Source organism: Salmo trutta, unplaced genomic scaffold (genome assembly GCF_901001165.1).
Source record: "Salmo trutta unplaced genomic scaffold, fSalTru1.1, whole genome shotgun sequence".
Lineage (NCBI taxonomy): Eukaryota > Metazoa > Chordata > Actinopteri > Salmoniformes > Salmonidae > Salmo > Salmo trutta.
The window spans coordinates 7,084,016-7,109,290 of NW_021822911.1; the positions used below are offsets into that span (position 1 = coordinate 7,084,016).

Here is a 25,275-nt window from a genome sequence, read left to right on the forward strand (position 1 = left end):
TTTGTTGTTCACACAGGAGAGATACGTGACTATCGTGGATCCTCTGGGGAGCCTCAACAACATCATGATGCTGACGAGGAAGAGAAGAGTCTCTCCAGATCAGAACACCTCAATAAACATCAGCAGAGACCCACAGGGAAGAGAACTCACTGCTGCTCTGACTGTGGGAAGAGATTCACCTCCCCATCAGGCATTAAAATTCATCAGAGAATCCACACAGGAGAGAAACCTTATAGCTGTCATCAATGTGGGAAGAGTTTTACCACATCTGGCCATCTGACTCAACACCAGAGAACACACACAGGAGAGAAACCTTATAGCTGTGTTCAATGTGGGAAGAGTTTTGGTCAATCTGGAGCTCTGACAGTGCACCAGAGAACACACACAGGAGAGAAATCTTATATCTGTGATTTTTGTAGGAAGAGTTTTGTTCGATCTGCCCATCTGACATTACACCAGAGAACACACACGGGAGAGAAACCTTATAGCTGTGATCAATGTGGGAAGAGTTTTGGTCAATCTGGAGATCTGACAGTGCACCAGAGAACACACACAGGAGAGAAACCTTATAGCTGTGATCAATGTGGGAAGAGATTTACTACATCGAGCAATCTGACTCTACACCAGAGAACACACACAGGAGAGAAACCTTATAGCTGTGGTCAATGTGGGAAGAGTCATGTTTCATCTAGCAATCTGACTCTACACCGGAGAACACACACAGGAGAGAAACCTTATAGCTGTGTTCAATGTGGGAAGAGTTTTAGTCAATCTAGCAGTCTGACTGTACACAAGAGAACACACACAGGAGAGAAACCTCTTAGTTGTGACCAGAGATAATCTGATAAAAGATCTCTGATCAAATATCAGAAAATACATGGAGTTGCTTCATGATATTAATGTCACAATGTGGAATGTTTTAACATTGTAGTAGGAGTATTTTAATAATGTCACAATGTAGAACCCTAAACGTTTGTCCCCTGTTCTACTGATTTCAACATTTTATGGATATTAGCCTCAGGGGAAAAATCCAGGCTCTGAAATGGAAGAGTACTATTTTTGTGATTTAACAAAAAGTGACTAACAAAAAAAAGAGTTGTGTTACACTTACCATGTTGGTGACCCACTTGAATCAAAATGCAACACTTCAAAATGTAGCTAGCTGTTTTCTACAAATTGTCCTTTAACCAGTGATGTACACATTATTCCCAGATTCCGGGTGGTTTTTGAGCTGTTAGTTTTAACAGGACGTGCAACCTCATCTCCCTCCTCTTGCACAATTGATTTCAACATGATATCGATGAGTGATGACAAATAAGTGTTGTGTTCCTTTGTTTAGCGACCCCTACATTTAAATGTATCACTCCAAATTGTAGCTGACTGTCTTCTGCAGGTTGTCCTCTAACCAGAGAGGTAAACGATATCTCCCATTTCCATGTGTTTTTTTTAGATGTGTTAGTTTCAACATCACGTACAACCTGATTTCCCCCCTAATCGATATCAGTGATTTATTGCTACTTGTCAAAACAACAGCGTTTCTGATGCTTGTGCAGTTTATAAGGTGCTTGTTTAAAAAATACAAGTAATATGATTATTATGGCTGATGTTTGTGTATATTGCACATTTTATGTTTAGGTTTTCAATATATCACAAACTGTTTCTGCATATTGGTTATTGATTTGGACATGTTAAAACTGTGTTTTGACATTGGGGCTATCCCACCTAGCAAAATATGTAGTTTTGCTAAAATACTCAAACAACTTCATTACAACATACTTGCAGCCTATACACACAATCTGACATCACTCCAGTATTTCCTGACAACATTCAAGTGCTAATTGTCTTTATTCCACTACTGAAGAAGCATGACCCAAATCACCTCATATTTCAAACATTCAACCTGACAAAAGATACATGTTTTATTATTCCATGCCTCACCATTATGTTAATTATTGCCAACACATATTAACAAAGGGGTGTATATTTCGTTTTGATATTTCATATTTACAATTCATTTAATATTTAGTAATAATTATTAATTATGCAACCGACTGACAATTTTTGGGTACAATTATATTGACATTGTTGCCCTGCTTTTAGAATATCAGGGTTCATTCTCAGATGTGCCAACCCAAATGTACTAGAGCATGACATTGGGGACTGGGCCCCGATCCAACAACATGCCTATCTAGTGAACCCTGAAAAGAGAGAGAAGCTCTGCAGTGAGGTGGAAAGTTACTACGGGTATTGCAGGAGTTTCCTCTTGAAATCAGACATGTCTGTGGTAAAGACATCTTGGTTGCGGATTGTCTCAAGGGTGGGCAGTCAAAAAGATTTGTGTTTTGCATTTAGCCAGTGAGTTACCATGGATCGCAATTTATTTTGACTGCATGTTTTTCCGTATTGCAGATGAGTTTTGTTTGGGCTCGTTCCAAGGGGACGAGAGTTCTAGAAGCTAGTGAGTTTTAGGAAGACGAGAGTTCTAGAAGCTAGAGAGTTTTAGGAAGACGAGAGTTCTAGAAGCTAGTGAGTTTTAGGAGGATGAGAGTTCTAGAAGCTAGTGAGTTTTAGGAAGACGAGAGTTCTAGAAGCTAGTGAGTTTTAGGAAGACGAGAGTTCTAGAAGCTAGTGAGTTTTAGGAAGACGAGAGTTCTAGAAGCTAGAGAGTTTTAGGAAGACGAGAGTTCTAGAAGCTAGTGAGTTTTAGGAAGACGAGAGTTCTAGAAGCTAGTGAGTTTTAGGAAGACGAGAGTTCTAGAAGCTAGTGAGTTTTAGGAAGACGAGAGTTCTAGAAGCTAGTGAGGTTTAGGATTCTATAGAAAGAAAAAGGAGAGAAAAATAATACTATTGTATAGTATTATTTAGAAATACATGTTTTTTCTTGTTTTTAATTGTTGACATCCAGTAGACACCATTTTTATATTGTAGAAGGGAATCAATTTAGTTGATTATAATGTGAAATGGAAGTTGTTTTCTGTTGGTGGTGAGCAAACTTGTCCAACAAAAATATAGGATATATTTGTTGTCTTATTAAGGGGGAAGGTGTTACAGGCTTTGGTTTTTCCATGTATGTTTTGAGGTTGGACTTTAGCACGTCTAGCTCGTTAGCACGTATAGCCCGTTAGCTCGTTAGCACGTCTAGCTCGTTAGCACGTCTAGCTCGTTAGCACGTCTAGCTCGTTAGCACGTCTAGCTCGTTAGCACGTCTAGCTCGTTAGCACGTCTAGCTCGTTAGCACGTAGGACGCACTGATTGGTGTCACCTCGTTAGTCAGTATGTGTTACACCTGTGCTGGCTTGTCCATCTTGTTATGGTTGAATATTGCATCCAATTGTTAAAATTTTAATCAATGAATTTTCCTTAGAATGCTCATTAGTCTTTCAGTTATTATTCTGTTTTGTATCCTCTTATGTTTGCTGAGTAGTAAATATTTCTGTTTATTTTTATTGGTTTTTTATTTGTTTTTTCCTGTGAAGCCATTGAGTTGCATCCATGTCTGAAATGTGCTGTATAAATAAAGCTTGATTTGATTTGAACATATTGTAAAACAAATGAACCCAATGACCAACCAATCAACAGACTCTTGCAAAACCAATGAACAAATATGTGCAAAAGCAACATGTATCTTGGTCCATCTTAGTATTAAAAACAGTATAAATTCAGTATATCTTCTACTAACATGACGTTTTCTCTATTGAGATCATTTCCATATTAATTTCCAGCCAGATATAAAATGTTTGTGGTTTGACTAATTTAGTAGAGTAGTTTTGGGGGGGGGGGGGGGGTGCATTAGTAGGGGTTGGGCCTGTTGCTCTGCTCACTGCCTGGGCATATGTGCGGCTGTCATGTTGAGGTCCTTGCTGCAGGGGCGGGGGGAGGGCAGAAGGGGCATAGGTCTTATCTGGGGGGCCTATATAGGGTGTGGCCAAGGTTTATTTGGGGTGGTCTCAGCTGGTTGGGGTGTGTCTGTAGAAGCGGTGGTCTGGGTGTAGGTCCTCTTGGTGTGGGTTCTCTCGGTGCAGGTCCTTCGGGAGGGGGTCTTGCAGGTCTGGGAGAGTGTCTGCGTGTCTGGGCAGGGTGTCTGTTGCTCTGTTTGTCCTGTGTGAGGTGCTGGGGCTACAGATGAGAGTGACGTCCTTCAGGGTCCTGCAAACGTTGGGATTGCTACCTTGCAGAGGTGGACCTGGTCATAAAGGCTGTTCAAGTCCAGGGTAGAGTGGTGGGCCAGGTAGACATGTGTAGAGGGATAATTCCAGTGCAGTACATGTGTAGAGGGTGTAGAGGGATAATTCCAGTACAGTACATGTGTAGAGGGATAATTCCAGTGCAGTACATGTGTAGAGGGATAATTCCATTACAGTACATGTGTAAAGGGTGTTGAGGAATAATCCCAGTGCAGTACATGTGTAAATGGTGTAAAGGGATAATCCCAGTGCAGTAAATGGTGTAGAGGGATAATTCCAGTGCAGTACATGTGTAGAGGGATAATTCCAGTGCAGTACATGTGTAGAGGGATAATTCCAGTGCAGTACATGTGTAGAGGGATAATTCCAGTGCAGTACATGTGTAGAAGGATAATTCCAGTGCAGTACATGTGTAAATGGTTTAGAGGGATAATTCCAGTGCAGTACATGTGTAAAGGGTGTAGAGGGATAATTCCAGTGCAGTACATGTGTAGAGGGATAATTCCAGTGCAGTACATGTGTAGAGGTATAATTCCAGTGCAGTACATGTGTAAAGGGTGTTGAGGGATAATTCCAGTGCAGTACATGTGTAGAGGGATAATTCCAGTGCAGTACATGTGTAGAGGGTGTAGAGGGATAATTCCAGTGCAGTACATGTGTAGAGGGATAATTCCAGTGCAGTACATGTGTAGAGGGTGTTGAGGGATAATCCCAGTACAGTACATGTGTAGATGGATAATTCCAGTGCAGTACATGTGTAGAGGGTGTTGAGGTATAATTCCAGAGCAGTACATGTGTAGAGGGTGTAGAGGGATAATTCCAGTACAGTACATGTGTAGAGGGATAATTCCAGTGCAGTACATGTGTAAAGGGTGTAGAGGGATAATTCCAGTGCAGTACATGTGTAGAGGTATAATTCCAGTGCAGTACATGTGTAAAGGGTGTTGAGGGATAATTCCAGTGCAGTACATGTGTAGAGGGATAATTCCAGTGCAGTACATGTGTAGAGGGATAATTCCAGTGCAGTACATGTGTAGAGGGTGTAGATGGATAATTCCAGTGCAGTACATGTGTAGAGGTATAATTCCAGTGCAGTACATGTGTAAAGGGTGTAGAGGGATAATTCCAGTGCAGTACATGTGTAGAGGGATAATTCCAGTGCAGTACATGTGTAGAGGGATAATTCCAGTACAGTACATGTGTAAAGGGTGCAGAGGGATAATTCCAGTGCAGTACATGTGTAGAGGTATAATTCCAGTGCAGTACATGTGTAAAGGGTGTAGAGGGATAATTCCAGTGCAGTACATGTGTAGAGGTATAATTCCAGTGCAGTACATGTGTAAAGGGTGTAGAGGGATAATTCCAGTGCAGTACATGTGTAAAGGGTGTAGAGGGATAATTCCAGTGCAGTACATGTGTAGAGGGATAATTCCAGTGCAGTACATGTGTAGAGGGATAATTCCAGTGCAGTACATGTGTAGAGGGATAATTCCAGTGCAGTACATGTGTAGAGGGATAATTCCAGTGCAGTACATGTGTAGAGGGATAATTCCAGTGCAGTACATGTGTAAAGGGTGTTGAGGGATAATTCCAGTGCAGTACATGTGTAGATGGTTTAGAGGGATAATCCCAATACAGTACATGTGTAGAGGGATAATTCCAGTGCAGTACATGTGTAAAGGGATAATTCCAGTACAGTACATGTGTAAAGGGTGTTGAGGGATAATTCCAGTGCAGTACATGTGTTGAGGTATAATTCCAGTGCAGTACATGTGTAAAGGGTGTTGAGGGATAATTCCAGTGCACCGGTTATTGACTGGAGACTTAAAATGCTGAAAACAGGTCCCTGGTGGAATGACAACAACATGGCTGCTTGTTAAAGAAGAGATGGAGAGAGAGACAGAGATAACCATATACATTGCACATGGACCGTAACAAATCCTGAATGTATTGAAATGCCTGGGCTCACAGGGGATGTGTTAATTCATAACCCATCATTTATACCTGTTAATTCATAACCCATCATTTATACCTGCTAATTCATAACCCATCATTTATACCTGTTAATTCATAACCCATCATTTATACCTGTTAATTCATAACCCATCATTTATACCTGTTAATTCATAACCCATCATTTATACCTGTTAGTTCATAACCCATCATTTATAACCCATCATTTATAACCCATCATTTATACCTGTTAATTCATAACCCATCATTTATACCTGTTAATTCATATCCCATCATTTATACCTGTTAATTCATAACCCATCATTTATACCTGTTAGTTCATAACCCATCATTTATACCTGTTAATTCATATCCCATCATTTATACCTGTTAATTCATAACCCATCATTTATACCTGTTAATTCATAACCCATCATTTATACCTGTTAATTCATAACCCATCATTTATACCTGTTAATTCATAACCCATCATTTATACCTGTTAGTTCATAACCCATCATTTATACCTGTTAATTCATAACCCATCATTTATACCTGTTAATTCATAACCCATCATTTATACCTGTTAGTTCATAACCCATCATTTATACCTGTTAATTCATAACCCATCATTTATACCTGTTAGTTCATAACCCATCATTTATACCTGTTAATTTATAACCCATCATTTATACCTGTTAATTTATAACCCATCATTTATACCTGTTAATTCATAACCCATCATTTATACCTGTTAATTCATAACCCATCATTTATACCTGTTAATTCATAACCCATCATTTATACCTGTTAATTCATAACCCATCATTTATACCTGTTAATTCATAACCCATCATTTATACCTGTTAATTCATAACCCATCATTTATACCTGTTAATTCATAACCCATCATTTATACCTGTTAATTCATAACCCATCATTTATACCTGTTAATTCATAACCCATCATTTATAACCCATCATTTATAACCCATCATTTATACCTGTTAATTCATAACCCATCATTTATACCTGTTAATTCATAACCCATCATTTATACCTGTTAGTTCATAACCCATCATTTATACCAGTTAGTTCATAACCCATCATTTATACCTGTTAATTCATAACCCATCATTTATACCTGTTAGTTCATAACCCATCATTTATACCTGTTAGTTCATAACCCATCATTTATACCAGTTAGTTCATAACCCATCATTTATACCTGTTAATTCATAACCCATCATTTATACCTGTTAGTTCATAACCCATCATTTATACCTGTTAATTCATAACCCATCATTTATACCTGTTAATTCATAACCCATCATTAATACCTGTTAATTCATAACCCATCATTTATACCTGTTAATTCATAACCCATCATTTATACCTGTTAGTTCATAACCCATCATTTATACCAGTTAGTTCATAACCCATCATTTATACCTGTTAATTCATAACCCATCATTTATACCTGTTAGTTCATAACCCATCATTTATACCTGTTAATTCATAACCCATCATTTATACCTGTTAATTCACAACCCATCATTTATACCTGTTAATTCATAACCCATCATTTATACCTGTTAGTTCATAACCCATCATTTATACCTGTTAATTCATAACCCATCATTTATACCTGTTAATTCATAACCCATCATTTATACCTGTTAATTCATAACCCATCATTTATACCTGTTAATTCATAACCCATCATTTATACCTGTTAGTTCATAACAGATCATTTATACCTGTTAATTCATAACCCATCATTTATACCTGTTAATTCATAACACATCATTTATACCTGTTAGTTCATAACCCATCATTTATACCTCTTAGTTCATAACCCATCATTTATACCTGTTAATTCATAACCCATCATTTATACCTGTTAATTCATAACCCATCATTTATAACCCATCATTTATAACCCATCATTTATACCTGTTAATTCATAACCCATCATTTATACCTGTTAATTCACAACCCATCATTTATACCTGTTAATTCATAACCCATCATTTATACCTGTTAGTTCATAACCCATCATTTATACCTGTTAATTCATAACCCATCATTTATACCTGTTAATTCATAACCCATCATTTATACCTGTTAATTCATAACCATCATTTATACCTGTTAGTTCATAAACCATCATTTATACCTGTTAGTTCATAACCCATCATTTATACCTGTTAATTCATAACCCATCATTTATACCTGTTAGTTCATAACCCATCATTTATACCTGTTAATTCATAACCCATCATTTATACCTGTTAATTCATATCCCATCATTTATACCTGTTAGTTCATAACCCATCATTTATACCTGTTAATTCATAACCCATCATTTATACCTGTTAATTCATAACCCATCATTTATACCTGTTAGTTCATAACCCATCATTTATACCTGTTAGTTCATAACCCATCATTTACACCTGTTAATTTATAACCCATCATTTATACCTGTTAATTCAGGGGCTGTTCAGGCAGGCTGGCACGCTCCCTGACCTAACTTGGCAGGAACTAATGGGGATCCATAATAAACCCCAGGAAGAGTAGCTGCTGCCTTGGCAGGAACTAATGGGGATCCATAATAAACCCCAGGAAGAGTAGCTGCTGCCTTGGCAGGAACTAATGGGGATCAATAATAAACCCCAGGAAGAGTAGCTGCTGCCTATATTTCTGTCTCTTTACTCTCGGATTCTAAAAAGCTAATTAGCATCAAAGTAGACGACATGCAAGACTACAAATCCCTGCAAGCTCCTGCATGTCATCTCTAGCCGACACCTTTCACAGAACAGTTCACTGAATTGTCCATTGAAATACATTTTGACAATTTAATCATTGCTACATTAAGGCCTGATTGCTGGAGTGCTGCAGAGATGGTTGTCCTTCTGGAAGGTTCTCCCATCTCCACAGAGGAACTCTGGAGCTCTGTAAGAGTGAACATCGGGTTCTTGTTCACCTCCCTGACCAAGGCCCTTCTCCCCCGATTTCTCAGTTTGGCCAGGCGGCCAGCTCTAGGAAGAGTCTTGGTGGTTCCAAACTTCTTCCATTTAAGAATGATGGAGGCCTCTTTGTTCTTGGGGACCTTCAATGCTGCAGACATTTTTTGGAACCCTTCCCCAGATCTATGCCTCGACACTATCCTGTCTCAGAGCTCTATGGACAATAACTTTGACCTCATGGCTTGGTTTTTGCTCTGACATGCACTGTGAACTGTGGGACCTTACATAGACAGATGTCTGCCTTTCAAATCATGTCCAATCAATTGCATTTACCACAAGTGGACTCCAATCAAGTTGTAGAAACATCTCAAGGATTATCAATGGAATCAGGATGCATCTGAGCTCAATTTTGAGTCTCATAGCAAAAGGTCTGAATACCTAAGTAAATACATTTGCAAAAATCTCTAAAAACCTGTTTTCACTTTGTCATTATGTGGTATTGTGATGTCATTATGGGGCATTGTGATGTCATTATGGGGTATTGTGATGTCATTATGGGGTATTGTGTGTAGATTGATGAGGGGGGAAAAAAGTACATGTTAGAATAAGGCTGTAACGTAACAAAATGTGGAAAATGTGAAGGGGTCTGAATACTTTACTTTTCTACTGCAGTTTTGTACATGATCAAATCAAAGTTTATACACTGTCATGTGATACGTGATATAGAAAAGTCCAATCTTAGGAGAGTACATGGGAGGCACTATACTGTGTATCTGCAGGTGTCTCCACCCTCTGGTGGGATGGACCATGTCTACAGAGAAACCTAGATTCAAATACTTAGATTTGTGTGTATTGGGTATATGTTGTGAAATTGTTAGATTTTACTTGTTAGATATTACTGCACTGTCGGAGCTAGAAACACAAGCATTTCACTACACCCGCAATAACATCTGCTAAACATGTGTATGTGACCAATAAAATGTGATTTTGATTTGAAATAAACGTCCTATTTATCAAAGATGCTTTTGGCTGGAGTCAAAATGACTCCAAAGGATTTGAATTTGTTAAAAGTCCATATTGATACAGAAACACTAAACCATGATTTAGATTTACTAACAACAAGTTGATTGACAAAGTCATGAAAAATGTAATAGAATTGAATAAACCACATTTTGTCTATGATAAAAGATATGCCTCTGGGGTCAAAATGATCCATGTCAGAAGTATGGTTCAGTGCAAATATGTAGTGGGTGTAAAGTTTGTTTTAAATTCTCACTCATTAAACACAAATCAATCAACACATGCTTCTCTTTGAACGACTTAATATAATATTAATATTCTCTGAAATAAATGAAAAATAAACGTTTGGTTCCTCAACTGCGTTGCCCTCCAGTCAGCAGATGGCGATGTGCGTCTTTTAGGTTCAGGCGATGCTGCCAGTGTGACGTATAATCTAGTGGACGGGACGCTCCTTCAACAACAACAGCTAGTCAGACACCTCGGTAGCTTTCTAGCAAACATTGCTACAACATTCACGCTCTTTACACTGTTTTTGGTGTATATTAGTCGCTGTGTATTAAACACACTTCTGTCGTATGTACTTGTTGGCCCATTTAATTATATATTTACGTTGTTTGTCAGCTAGCTGGTTTGCTAAGTTAGCTTAGAACTAGGCTAGTCGCTAATGCTAGCTAGCTAACATCCCCGACCATGAGTTCACTAAGCTACTCTCCTCCTGATAAAGAAGAGGAGGTCTGCTGGACGGAGAAAGAAGCTGTCGTGAAAGAGGAGGAGGAAGATAATGATGTTACAATACAACAACAAGTAGAGGGTGAAGCTGTTACCGTGAAAGAAGAAGAGAAAGACGTTTCAGTGAAAGAAGAGGAAGACGCGTTCAGAGTGAAAGAGGAGGAGGATGTTACTGTTAAAAAAGAGGAGGAAGCAGTTTTTGGAGTGAAAGAGGAGGAGGGGGAGATGACTGTCACATTGGAGGAAGAAGAGGAAGATGGAGATCTGTTTAACACCAGTAAGTACCGTCTCTGCAGTCGTTGAACCAATATGCAGTAAAGGGGTTCTACACTTTAATGTTGTTCTGTAGGAATGGCTGAAGCTACACTGTAACGTGTAGAACATCAAGAGTGGACCATCAACAAAACGTTAACAATTGATCAAATGCATCCAATGACAATGCCTGAAATACTGTAGTCCTCAATATCTCCTATTAGATTAGCTCAAGATGTTCTCTTAAAGGGGCAATCAGCAGTTGTTACATCCATTTTGGGACTTATACATTAATGATATGTACCCATCTGTTTCTTTAAGAATTCACTTATAAATGCCTCATGAGCTTAGTTCAACTGTCGTACCCCATCAGAACCCAAAATATTGGCTTCTTTTACTCCAATGTTTGTCAGTAAATATAAACACTGTATATCCTCAAAACATGGTTAAAACTATAATGTTGATATCATGGATGGTTACATTTCTCCAGCCCCATCCCTCAGCTTTTTACCGAAACGGGCAGGGAGTACGCTTTGTTATTGTTTCTACTGCTGATTGCTGCCCCCGTTACTCCTCAAGGTCCAAGGACTGTATGTTATTTTCAGAGGTAGACTGGCTCTGGCAGCTAAAATAGTAAAATATTCCATCTAAATGTGAATCGATTCTCAATTGCGATACGTTTCTAGAAACATAAATTGCGGTACTTTCATATAACGTCAAATCATTTCACACAATACTTAAAAATCACATCAAAATCGGTAAAGTCTAAGTTGGTGTCTTGACAGATTTGTAAAAACGGTTTATCATAAAACACTGTATATATTTTTTGTTAAATGTTGCTGACACCCCTCCCCAGAGGTGTCTCATTATTGGGATTCATTGCTGATTCCTACCTGTAGCTCACTATGAGGTGTCTAGTGATACAGGTTATGGGCCCTGTTGGAGATTGGTGGTTGGTAGCGGAGTCGAGGGAACAAGCAGGGTTGGACACGGCCATGTTATTATCCCACACACAGTCTCTGTGGTTCATATGAACCCCATTCCTGGGAATTAGATTTAATTACAAATCTTCCGTCTGTTACCACAGAAGGGTTCCGTCTGTCCCATTCCCAGCTAGGTTACGAGGCGCTTTGTCACCAGTACCTATGACTGGTTGATAGGGGAGTGGTTTCTGTATGTCCCATTCCCAGCTAGGTTACGAGGCGCTTTGTCACCAGTTCCTATGACTGGTTGATAGGGGAGTGGTTTCAGTCTGTCCCATTCCCAGCTAGGTTATGAGGTGCTTTGTCACCAGTACCTATGACTGGTTGATAGGGGAAACCTCCATGCTTATTATAGAAAAAGTAATTAGGGGGAAACTATTTAGTAAACTGAAATAAAATAACAAACCTGTTTGAAAACTATTCCAAAACTATCTTTGACTCCAAAAGTAAAACAGCCGAAAATAATAACCAGCATGAATTATGTTCAGTTTGAATAATTTATATCTTAACTTTGGGCAAAAATAGAATTGGGTTTAAAATATTTTTTATGTGGTTTTAAATCTTCTGAACCTGGTGGCTGGTAAATGCTGCCATGGGATGGCAATGTTTCAAATAGACCTAGCTTGTGTATCACTATCACTAGCTATCACCAGAAACTCCTTTCGATTCGTATTAACAGCTTAAAGAAAAGAACATTGGCATTAATTACCCTCCGTGAACAAGAAGCACAACATTACAAATATTTTCAGAGATGTGAGATAATTAACTTGTTCTCTGTAATATCGTATAGCTTTGCAATCGTAACAGTACGTACTTTCAAGGAAAATAGGAATGTTTCTCGACTCATACCCTGACTTTAAAAAGGGATTTGGTGAGAATTAGCTTAGGAACTGCGTGTCACAGCATTATAATGTGAATGCGATTGGATGACAGTCTCTTGGACGGGCGTTATATACGCGTTGACATTTTATGGAATAGTTTTTATTTTAAAACGTTTTTGTTTACTTGCCTGCCTATTGAATTTGGAATGCACTGTACTGTTCATCTCTGAAACTCACTGAGATAATTCCTTTGATACAGCAGTAGCAAGGCAGGGATATAACATCTACAGAAAAGACAGGAATGCTTATGGGGGAGGTGTTGCTGTATACAGTGCATTCGGAAAGTATTCAGACCCCTTGACTTTTTCCACATTTTGTTACGTTAAAGCCTAATTCTAAAATGGATTAACATCTTTTATCCCCCTTTCATTTAGCTAATTTATTTGGCACGCCTGCATTTGGGGAGTTCCTCCCATCCTTCTCTGCAGATCCCTCTAGCTCTGTCAGGTTGGATGGGGAACATCACTGCACAGCTATTTTCAGGTCTCTCCAGAGATGTTAGATCGGTCCCAAGTCCGGGCTCTGGCTGGGCCACTCAAGGACATTCAGAGACTTGTCCCGAAGCTACTCCTGTGTTGTCTTGGTTGTGTGCTTAAGGTCGTTGTCCTGTTTGACGGTGAACCTTTGCCCCAGTCTGAGGTCCTCAGCACTCTGGAGCAGGTCTTTCATCAAAGATCTCTCTGCACTTTGCTCCATTAATATTTCCCTGGATCCTGACTAGTCCCCCAGTCCCTGCTGCTGAAAAACATCCCCACAGCATGATGCTGTCACCACCATGCTTCACCGTAGGGATGGTGCCAGGTTTCCTCCAGACGTGATTCTTGGCATTCAGGCCAAAGAGTTAAATCTTGGTTTCATCAAGCCAGAGAATCTTGTTCTCATGGTCTTAGAGTCCTTGAGGTGCCTTTTGTCAAACTCCAAGCGGGCTGTCATGTGCCTTTAACTGAGGAGTGGTTTCCATCTGGCCACTCTACCATAAAGGTCTGATTGGTGGAGTGCTGCAGAGATGGTTGTCCTTCTGGAAGGTTCACCCATCTCCACAGAGTAACTCTGGAGCTCTGGTTTTTGGTCACCTCCCTGAACAAGGCCCTTCTCCCCCAAATGCTAAGTTTGGCCGGGTGACCAGCTCTAGGAAGAGTATTCCATTTAAGAATGATGGAGGCCACTGTGTTCTTGGGGACCTTCAATGCTGCAGAATCTTTTTTGGTACCCTTCCCCAGATCTTTGCCTCGACACAGTCTTGTCTTGGAGCTCTACGGACAGTTCCTTCAACCTCATGGCTTGGTTTTTAGTCTGACATGCACTGTCAACTGTGGGATGTTATATAGACAGGTGTGTGCCTTCCAAATCATATCCAATCAATTGAATTTACCACAGGTGGACTCCAAACAAGTTGTAGATACATCTCAAAGATGATTAATGGAAACAAGATGCACCTAAAAGCAATTTCGAGTCTCATAGCAAATGGTCTGAATACTTATGTAAATAAGGTATTTCTGGGTTTTTTTAACCTGTTTTCCCTTTGTCATTATGGGCTATTGATGACACCCCTCTGAAACAAGATAGCCTAACCATCAGAAAAACCTCTTCCTTAGCCTTCTCCTCCCGCTGCTGCTGGCCTTCGTAAATTCTGATGTTATGCTCCTATAGTTTCTGGTAATTGGCTACACCAGCAGTCCTTATGCTCCTATAGTTTCTGGTAATAGACTACACCAGCAGTCGTTATGCTCCTATAGTTTCTGGTAATAGGCTACACCAGCAGTCGTTATGCTCCTATAGTTTCTGGTAATAGGCTACACCAGCAGTCGTTATGTTCCGATAGCTTCTGGTAATAGGCTACACCAGCAGTCGTTATGCTCCTATAGTTTCTGGTAATATACTACACCAGCAGTTGTTATGCTCCTATAGTTTCTGGTAATAGGCTACACCAGCAGTCGTTATGCTCCTATAGTTTCTGGTAATATACTACACCAGCAGTCATTATGCTCCAATAGTTTCTGGTAATAGGCTACACCAGCAGTCGTTATGCTCCTATAGTTTCTGGTAATAGACTACACCAGCAGTCGTTATGCTCCTATAGTTTCTGGTAATAGACTACACCAGCAGTCGTTATGCTCCTATAGTTTCTGGTAATAGACTACACCAGCAGTCGTTATGCTCCTATAGTTTCTGGTAATAGACTACAGTCGTTATGCTCCTATAGTTTCTGGTAATAGGCTACACCAGCAGTCGTTATGCTCCTATAGTTTCTGGTAATAGACTACAGTCGTTATGCTCCTATAGTTTCTGGTAATAGACTACACCAGCAGTCGTTGTGCTCCTATAGTTTCTGGTAATAGACTACAGTCGTTATGCTCCTATAGTTTCTGGTAATAGACTACACCAGCAGTCGTTGTGCTCCTATAGTTTCTGGTATTAGGCTACACCAGCAGTCGTTATGCTCCTATAGTTTCTGGTAATAGGCTACACCAGCAGTCGTTATGCTCCTATAGTTTCTGGTAATAGACTACACCAGCAGTCGTTATGCTCCTATAGTTTCTGGTAATAGGCTACACCAGCAGTCGTTATGCTCCTATAGTTTCTGGTAATAGGCTACACCAGCAGTCGTTATGCTCCTATAGTTTCTGGTAATAGGCTACACCAGCAGTCAGCAACCTTTTCCATTTGGTGCCAATTTATCTGACCATTTCTACTGATCTGGTGCCAGTTATGATTTTCATATTCACATTTTACTGGAACAGTTTCATTTTAATTCCTAATAGTATCTCAAAATCATTGTCTGTGATTAATCTACATTCTATCTAAATCTAATTGAAAATTATACAAATCTAATAGTAACTTTTATTGCCATTGCCAACTATGTAAAAATAGCCTACATAAAGCCAACAAATAAAAACATTGCAGACTGCAGTTAGAAAATATCCTGATAAAAATAAATACCTTATAAATCACATTGGCTGCTCATGGCCTGTCTACAATGATTTTGAAACATTGTATCTACTATCAACTGGGTCGCCTGAAACTGAAGAAGGCAAGCTTGCAACATTGTATAAAATATTCTGGGCCCACAGAGTTTCCTGCACCAGTGAGTTTGGGACAGACACAGCTGTAGGCTATTAGACTAATCCCACTTCTATATGCGTAATCAGGTGTGTGTCCTTACTCAACATTGACAGGAGTGTTTCAAACAAAAGACAGTAAATAAATTGACAAAACTGACGCATCTTGCGGGGTCAGGTCTGGGTGGTCTGCCAGGGGCCGTTTCATTTAGTATCCGTTTGGGTCGGCATTGAGAATGATTGTATTTCCCCATAGTATGTTGTACCGAAGTTGACCGACTGAAAGGGAGTGTAACTTTATGACTATAATTACTGTTCCCTGAAGGAGGGAAATGAGGTACAACACCTTCCTGGGTCGGTGAAGAGCGGTATTACATTTAAGGAATAAATCCAAGCCTCACTCTCATCACCTGTGGAAGGCGGGGCTTCCAGCGAGGCGTGGATTTGATAGTATGTTGTACCTAGTTTCCCTCCTGTTTCATATATTCCTGTTCACTGAACCCTATGATCACTTGGCTACATAGCTGATGCCTGCTGGACTGTTCATTAATCACGGTACTCCATTTTGTTTGTTTTGGTTATCTGTCGGCCCCAGCCTAGAATTCAGGCCCTGTGTGTATTTAACTGACCCTCTCTGCCCATTCATCACCATTTTACCTGTTGTTGTTGTCTTAGCTGATTAACTGTTGTCTTACCCGTTGTTGTCTTAGCTAGCTCTCCCAATCAACACCTGTGATTGCTTTATGCCTCGCTTTATGTCTCTCTAATGTCAATATGCCTTGTATACTGTTGTTTAGGGTAGTTATCATTGTTTTATTTTACTGCAGAGCCCCTAGTCCCACTCAGCATGCCTCAGAGAACTCTTTTGTCCCACATCCCACACATGCGGTGACCTCACCTAGCATAACTAGTGCCTCCAGAGATGCAGCCTCTCTTATCACTCAATGCCTAGGTTTACCTCCACTGTACCCGCACCCTACCATACCCCTGTCTGTACGTTATCCCTTGAATCTATCCTACCACCCCCAGAATTCTGCTCCTTTTATTCTCTGTTCACAACGCACTAGATGACCAGTTCTGATAGCCTTTAGCCGTACCCTCATCCTACTCCTCTGTTCCTCGGGTGATGTAGAGGTTAACCCAGGCCCTGCACCGCTCCCATTCCCCAGGTTCTGATAGCCTTTAGCCAAACCCTCATCCTACTCCTCTGTTCCTTGGCTAATGTAGAGGTTAACCCAGGCCCTGTGTCCCCAGGCGCTCTCATTTGTTGACTTCTGTAACCGTAAAAGCCTTGGTTACATGCATGTTAACATCAGAAGCCTCCTCCCTAAGTTTGTTTTACTCACTGCTTCAGCACACTCCGCCAACCTTGATGTCTTTGCCGTGTCTGAATCCTGGCTTTGGTAGGCCACCAAAAATTCTGAAATTTCCATCCCCAACTACAACATTTTCAGTCAAGATAGAACTGCCAAAGGGGGAGGAGTTACAATCTACTGCAGAGATAGCCTGCATAGTTCTGTCATACTTTCCAGGTCTATGCCCAAACAGTTCGAGCTTCTAATTTAAAAAAATCATCTCTCCAGAAATGTCTCTCACTATTGCCGCCTGTTACAGCCCCCTCCCCCCCCCAGCTCCCAGCTGTGCCCTGGACACCATAGATGGGGGGCAATCAATTCATATATCTTCAGAGTTCATTCTGTTAGGTGACCTAAACTGGGATATGCTTAACACCCCGGCCGTCCTACAATCCAAGCTAGATGCCCTCAAATTATCAAGGAACCCACCAGGTACAACCCTAAATCCGTAAACATGGGCACCCTCATAAATATTATCCTGACCAACTTGCCCTCCAAATACACCTCTGCTGTTTTCAATCAGGATCTCAGCGATCACTGCCTCATTGCCTGCATCCGTTATGGGTCCGCGGTCAAACTACCACCCCTCATCACTGTCAAATGCTCCCTAAATCACTTCTGCAAGCAGGCCTTTCTAATCGACCTGGCCTGGGTCTCCTGGAAGGATATTGACCTCATCCCGTCAGTAGAGGATGCCTGGTTGTTCTGTAATTATAATTTCCTCACCACCTTAAATAAGCATGACCCTTTCAAAAAATGTAGAACTAAGAACAGATAAAGCCCTTGGTTCACTCCAGACCTGACTGCCCTCGACCAGCACAAAAATATCCTGTGGCGTACTGCACTAACAGCTCCCCACCCCCCAAGCAGCTTCTCCTTCACCCAAATCCAGATAGCTGATGTTCTGAAAGAGTTGCAAAACTTGGACCCGTACAAATCAGCTGGGCTAGACAATCTGGACCCTCTCTTTCTCAAATTATCCGCAGCCATTAACCCCTATTACTAGTCTGTTCAACCTCTCTTTCGTATCATCCAAGATTCCTAAAGATTGGAACGCTTCCGCGGTCATCCCCCTTTTCAAAGGGGGTGACACTCTAGACCCAAACTGTAACAGACCTATATCCATCCTGCCCTGCCTTTCTAAAGTATTCGAAAGTCAAGTTAACAAACAGGTCACTGACCATTTTTTGAATCCCACTGTACCTTCTCCGCTGTGCAATCTGGTTTCCGAGCTGGTCACGGGTGCACCTCAGCCACGCTCAAGGTACTAAACGTATCATAACCGCCATCAATAAAAGACAGTACTGTGCAGCCGTCTTAATCAACCTGGCCAAGGCTTTCGACTCTGTCAATCACCATATTCTTATTGGAAGACTCAATAGCCTTGGTTTCTCAAATGACTGACTCGCCTGGTTCACCAACTACTTCTTAGATAGAGTTCAATGTGTCAAATCGGAGGGCCTGTTGTCCGGACCTCTGGCAGTCTCTGTGGAGCTACCACAGGGTTAAATTCTCGGACTGACTCTAACCTCTGAAAATACTAAAGATGTTGCTCTTGCTGCGGGTGATTCCTTGATCCACTTCTATGCAGACGACACAATCCTGTATACATCTGGCCCTTCTTTGGACACTGTGTTAACAAACCTCCAAACGAGCTTCAATGCCATACAACACTCCATCCGTGGCCTCCAACTGCTCTTAAACGCTAGTATAACTAAATGTATGCTCTTCAACCGATCGCTGCCCGCACCCGCCCGTCCAGCATCACTACTCTGGACGGTTCTGACTTAGAATATGTGGACAACTATAAATACCTAGGTATCTGGTTAGACTGAACTCTCCTTCCAGACTAATATTAAGCATTTCCAATCCAAAATGAAATCTAGAATCGGCTTCCTATTTCGCAACAAAGCCTCCTTCACTCACGCTGCCAAACACCCTCGTAAAACTGACTATCCTACCGATCCTTGACTTCGGCAATGTCATTTTCAAAATAGCCTGCAACACTCTACTCATCAAACTGGATGCAGTCTATCACAGTGCCATCCGTTTTGTCACCAAAGCCCCATATACCACCCACCACTGCGACCTGTATGCTCTCGTCGGCTGGCCCTCGCTACATATTCGTCGCCAAACCCACTGGCTCCAGGTCATCTAAGTCTTTGCTAGGCCGCCTTCACTCAGCTCACTAGTCACCATAGCAACACCCACACACAGCACGCGCTCCAGGAGGTATATCTCACTGGTCATCCCCAAAGCCAACACCTACATTGGCCGCCTTTCCTTCCAGTTCTCTGCTGCCAATCACTGGAACGAATTGCAAAATCGCTGAAGTTGGAGACTTATATCTCCCTCACTAACTTTAAGCATCAGCTATCTGAGCAGCTTACCAATTGCTGCAGCTGTACACAGCCCATCTGTAAATAGCCCATCCAACTGCCTACCTCATCCCCATGTTTTTATTTACTTTTCTTGCTCACACCAGTATTTCTAACTATGTGTTTCTAACTATGTGTCGCACTGCTTTGCTTTATCTTGGCCAGGTCGCAGTTGTAAATGAGAACTTGTTCTCAACTGGCCACCTGGTTAAATAAAGGTGAATAATAGTCACATGTTCAACTATCATTTGCTGATCCAGGAAATCATTTTCTGAATGCCAGTCAAATGACAAACATCACGACATATGTGAGGTTTGGGTACTACAGTAGGTCTATGTTATTGTTAGGTGAAGTTATGGGCCAATTTGGCAAACACTTAGTGTACAATCCCCTCATTGTCAGGCTGATGGAAAAGCTAGCCAAAGAACATTTTACTGTTTGAAGTGTTTTTTAAGTATAAAGCGGTTGATTTGCGATGATGACACAACCATTATATTAAACAGGACATTCAAACGAGCCTTACAATTATAATCCAAAGTAGTGTGAAATGTACTCATAAGCAACCTGGAAATGGAGGTTACTCCCCTGAGTTTTCCCCCATTCACATTCAGAATACATTGTGAAAAACTAAAATCTTTGCTCACCATTTTTGCTCCAGGCAGATATACTACATCCATAACTAGTGGTTTCCTCATTACCAGATATACTACATCCATAACTAGTGGTTTCCTCATTACCAGATATACTATATCCATAACTAGTGGTTTCCTCATTACCAGATATACTACATCCATAACTAGTGGTTTCCTCATTACCAGATATACTACATCCATAACTAGTGGTTTCCTCATTACCAGATATACTACATCCATAACTAGTGGTTTCCTCATTACCAAATATACTACATCCATAACTAGTGGTTTCCTCATTAGCAGATATCATACATCCATAACTAGTGGTTTCCTCATTACCAGATATACTACATCCATAACTAGTGGTTTCCTCATTACCAGATATACTACATCCATAACTAGTGGTTTCCTCATTACCAGATATACTACATCCATAACTAGTGGTTTCCTCATTACCAGATATACTACATCCATAACTAGTGGTTTCCTCATTACCAGATATACTACATCCATAACTAGTGGTTTCCTCATTAGCAGATATACTACATCCATAACTAGTGGTTTCCTCATTACCAGATATACTACATCCATAACTAGTGGTTTCCTCATTAGCAGATATACTACATCCATAACTAGTGGTTTCCTCATTACCAGAAATACTACATCCATAACTAGTGGTTTCCTCATTACCAGAAATACTACATCCATAACTAGTGATTTCCTCATTAGCAGATATACTACATCCATAACTAGTGGTTTCCTCATTACCAGATATACTACATCCATAACTAGTGGTTTCCTCATTAGCAGATATACTACATCCATAACTAGTGGTTTCCTCATTACCAGATATACTACATCCATAACTAGTGGTTTCCTCATTAGCAGATATACTACATCCATAACTAGTGGTTTCCTCATTAGCAGATATACTACATCCATAACTAGTGGTTTCCTCATTACCAGATATACTACATCCATAACTAGTGGTTTCCTCATTACCAGATATACTACATCCATAACTAGTGGTTTCCTCATTACCAGATATACTACATCCATAACTAGTGGTTTCCTCATTACCAGATATACTACATCCATAACTAGTGGTTTCCTCATTACCAGATATACTACATCCATAACTAGTGGTTTCCTCATTACCAGATATACTACATCCATAACTAGTGGTTTCCTCATTACCAGATATACTACATCCATAACTAGTGGTTTCCTCATTACCAGATATACTACATCCATAACTAGTGGTTTCCTCATTACCAGATATACTACATCCATAACTAGTGGTTTCCTCATTACCAGATATACTACATCCATAACTATCGGTTTCCTCATTACCAGATATACTACATCCATAACTAGTGGTTTCCTCATTACCAGATATACTACATCCATAACTAGTGGTTTCCTCATTACCAGATATACTACATCCATAACTAGTGGTTTCCTCATTACCAGATATACTACATCCATAACTAGTGGTTTCCTCATTACCAGATATACTACATCCATAACTAGTGGTTTCCTCATTAGCAGATATACTACATCCATAACTAGTGGTTTCCTCATTACCAGATATACTACATCCATAACTAGTGGTTTCCTCATTACCAGATATACTACATCCATAACTAGTGGTTTCCTCATTACCAGATATACTACATCCATAACTATCGGTTTCCTCATTACCAGATATACTACATCCATAACTAGTGGTTTCCTCATTACCAGATATACTACATCCATAACTAGTGGTTTCCTCATTACCAGATATACTACATCCATAACTAGTGGTTTCCTCATTACCAGATATACTACATCCATAACTAGTGGTTTCCTCATTACCAGATATACTACATCCATAACTAGTAGTTTCCTCATTACCAGATATACTACATCCATAACGAGTGGTTTCCTCATTACCAGATATACTACATCCATAACTAGTGGTTTCCTCATTACCAGATATACTACATCCATAACTAGTGGTTTCCTCATTACCAGATATACTACATCCATAACTAGTGGTTTCCTCATTACCAGATATACTACATCCATAACTAGGGGTTTCCTCATTACCAGATATACTACATCCATAACTAGTGGTTTCCTCATTACCAGATATACTACATCCATAACTAGTGGTTTCCTCATTACCAGATATACTACATCCATAACTAGTGGTTTCCTCATACCAGATATACTACATCCATAACTAGTGGTTTCCTCATTACCAGATATACTACATCCATAACTAGTGCTTTCCTCATTACCAGATATACTACATCCATAACTAGTGCTTTCCTCATTACCAGATATACTACATCCATAACTAGTGGTTTCCTCATTACCAGATATACTACATCCATAACTAGTGGTTTCCTCATTACCAGATATACTACATCCATAACTAGTGGTTTCCTCATTACCAGATATACTACATCCATAACTAGTGGTTCCTCATTACCAGAATACTACATCCATAACTAGCGGTTCTCATTACCAGATATACTACATCCATAACTAGTGGTTTCCTCATTACCAGATATACTACATCCATAACTAGCTGGTTTCCTCATTACCAGATATACTACATCCATAACTAGCGGTTTCCTCATTACCAGATATACTACATCCAAACTAGTGGTTTTCCTCATTACCAGATATACTACATCCATAACTAGTGGTTCCTCATTACCAGATATACTACATCCATAACTAGTGGTTTCCTCATTACCAGATATACTACATCCATAACTAGTGGTTTCCTCATTACCAGATATACTACATCCATAACTAGTGGTTTCCTCATTAGCAGATATACTACATCCATAACTAGTGGTTTCCTCATTACCAGATATACTACATCCATAACTAGCGGTTTCCTCATTACCAGATATACTACATCCATAACTAGCGGTTTCCTCATTACCAGATATACTACATCCATAACTAGCGGTTTCCTCATTACCAGATATACTACATCCATAACTAGTGGTTTCCTCATTACCAGATATACTACATCCATAACTAGTGGTTTCCTCATTACCAGATATACTACATCCATAACTAGTGGTTTCCTCATTACCAGATATACTACATCCATAACTAGTGGTTTCCTCATTACCAGATATACTACATCCATAACTAGTGGTTTCCTCATTACCAGATATACTACATCCATAACTAGTGGTTTCCTCATTACCAGATATACTACATCCATAACTATCGGTTTCCTCATTACCAGATATACTACATCCATAACTAGTGGTTTCCTCATTACCAGATATACTACATCCATAACTAGTGGTTTCCTCATTACCAGATATACTACATCCATAACTAGTGGTTTCCTCATTACCAGATATACTACATCCATAACTAGTGGTTTCCTCATTACCAGATATACTACATCCATAACTAGTGGTTTCCCTCATTACCAGATATACTACATCCATAACTAGTGGTTTCCTCATTAGCAGATATACTACATCCATAACTAGTGGTTTCCTCATTACCAGATATACTACATCCATAACTAGTGGTTTCCTCATTACCAGATATACTACATCCATAACTATCGGTTTCCTCATTACCAGATATATTACATCCATAACTAGTGGTTTCCTCATTACCAGATATACTACATCCATAACTAGTGGTTTCCTCATTACCAGATATACTACATCCATAACTAGTGGTTTCCTCATTAGCAGATATACTACATCCATAACTAGTGGTTTCCTCATTACCAGATATACTACATCCATAACTAGTGGTTTCCTCATTACCAGATATACTACATCCATAACTATCGGTTTCCTCATTAGCAGGGAGGAGTTTCTGCAACCATATTGTGTGTGCATTGCCCTCGTGCTGCAATTTTAGCAAACACAGAAAAAGGCCTTTATTGGAGACCAAAAGTCGTCTGGCACACTGCTTAGAGTTTCAACAACTTGAATAACTTATTTCTAGCCTACAATCATCGATGTTACTACTAATGTGAAAACAAGACTAAATATGACTATTGTTGCTATCTTGACTGTCTTAATTTTCAAATTTAACAGATGACAATTGTTGTACAGTTTCATGGGTACGCTCTGGACATCACCCTTTACCTCAAATAAATAGTGGATTTCTGCTGTTGTGGGCCTTTAACCATCTGTCTGACTTTGTTGTTCACACAGGAGAGAGACGGGACTATCTTGGATCCTCTGGGGAGCCTCAACAACATCATGATGCTGAAGAGGCAGAGAAGAGTCTCTCCAGATCAGAACTACTCAAGAAACACCAGCAGAGACCCACAGGGAAGAAATCTCACTGCTGCTCTGACTGTGGGAAAAGATTCAACTCTTCATCAAACCTTAAAATACATCAAAGAATTCACACAGGAGAGAAACCTTACGGCTGTGATCAATGTGGGAAGAGTTTTACTACATCTAGCTATCTAACAATACACCAGAGAACACACACAGGAGAGAAACCTTACGGCTGTGATCAATGTGGGAAGAGATTTATTCTGCTACAAACCCTGAAATCACACCAGAGAACACACACTGGAGAGAAACCTTATGGCTGTGATCAATGTGGGAAGAGTTTTACTCAGCTAAGCAACCTGATAGTACACCAGCGGGGACACACAGGAGAGAAACCTTATAGCTGTGATCAATGTGGGAAGAGTTGTACTTCATCTAGCTGTCTAACTATACACCAGAGAACACACACAGGAGAGAAACCTTATGGCTGTGATCAATGTGGGAAGAGTTTTATTGGCCTACAAACCCTGAAATCACACCAGAGAATACACACTGGAGAGAAACCTTTTAGCTGTGATCAATGTGGGAAGAGTTTTACTACATCTAG

At 40.1% G+C, this 25,275-nt stretch overlaps 1 pseudogene; it reads left to right on the plus strand.

Annotated features, from left to right (window-relative positions):
* The first annotated feature begins 198 nt into the window (after positions 1-198).
* Positions 199-25,261, plus strand: LOC115186359 (zinc finger protein 135 pseudogene; annotated as a pseudogene).
* The last annotated feature ends 14 nt before the right edge of the window (positions 25,262-25,275 follow it).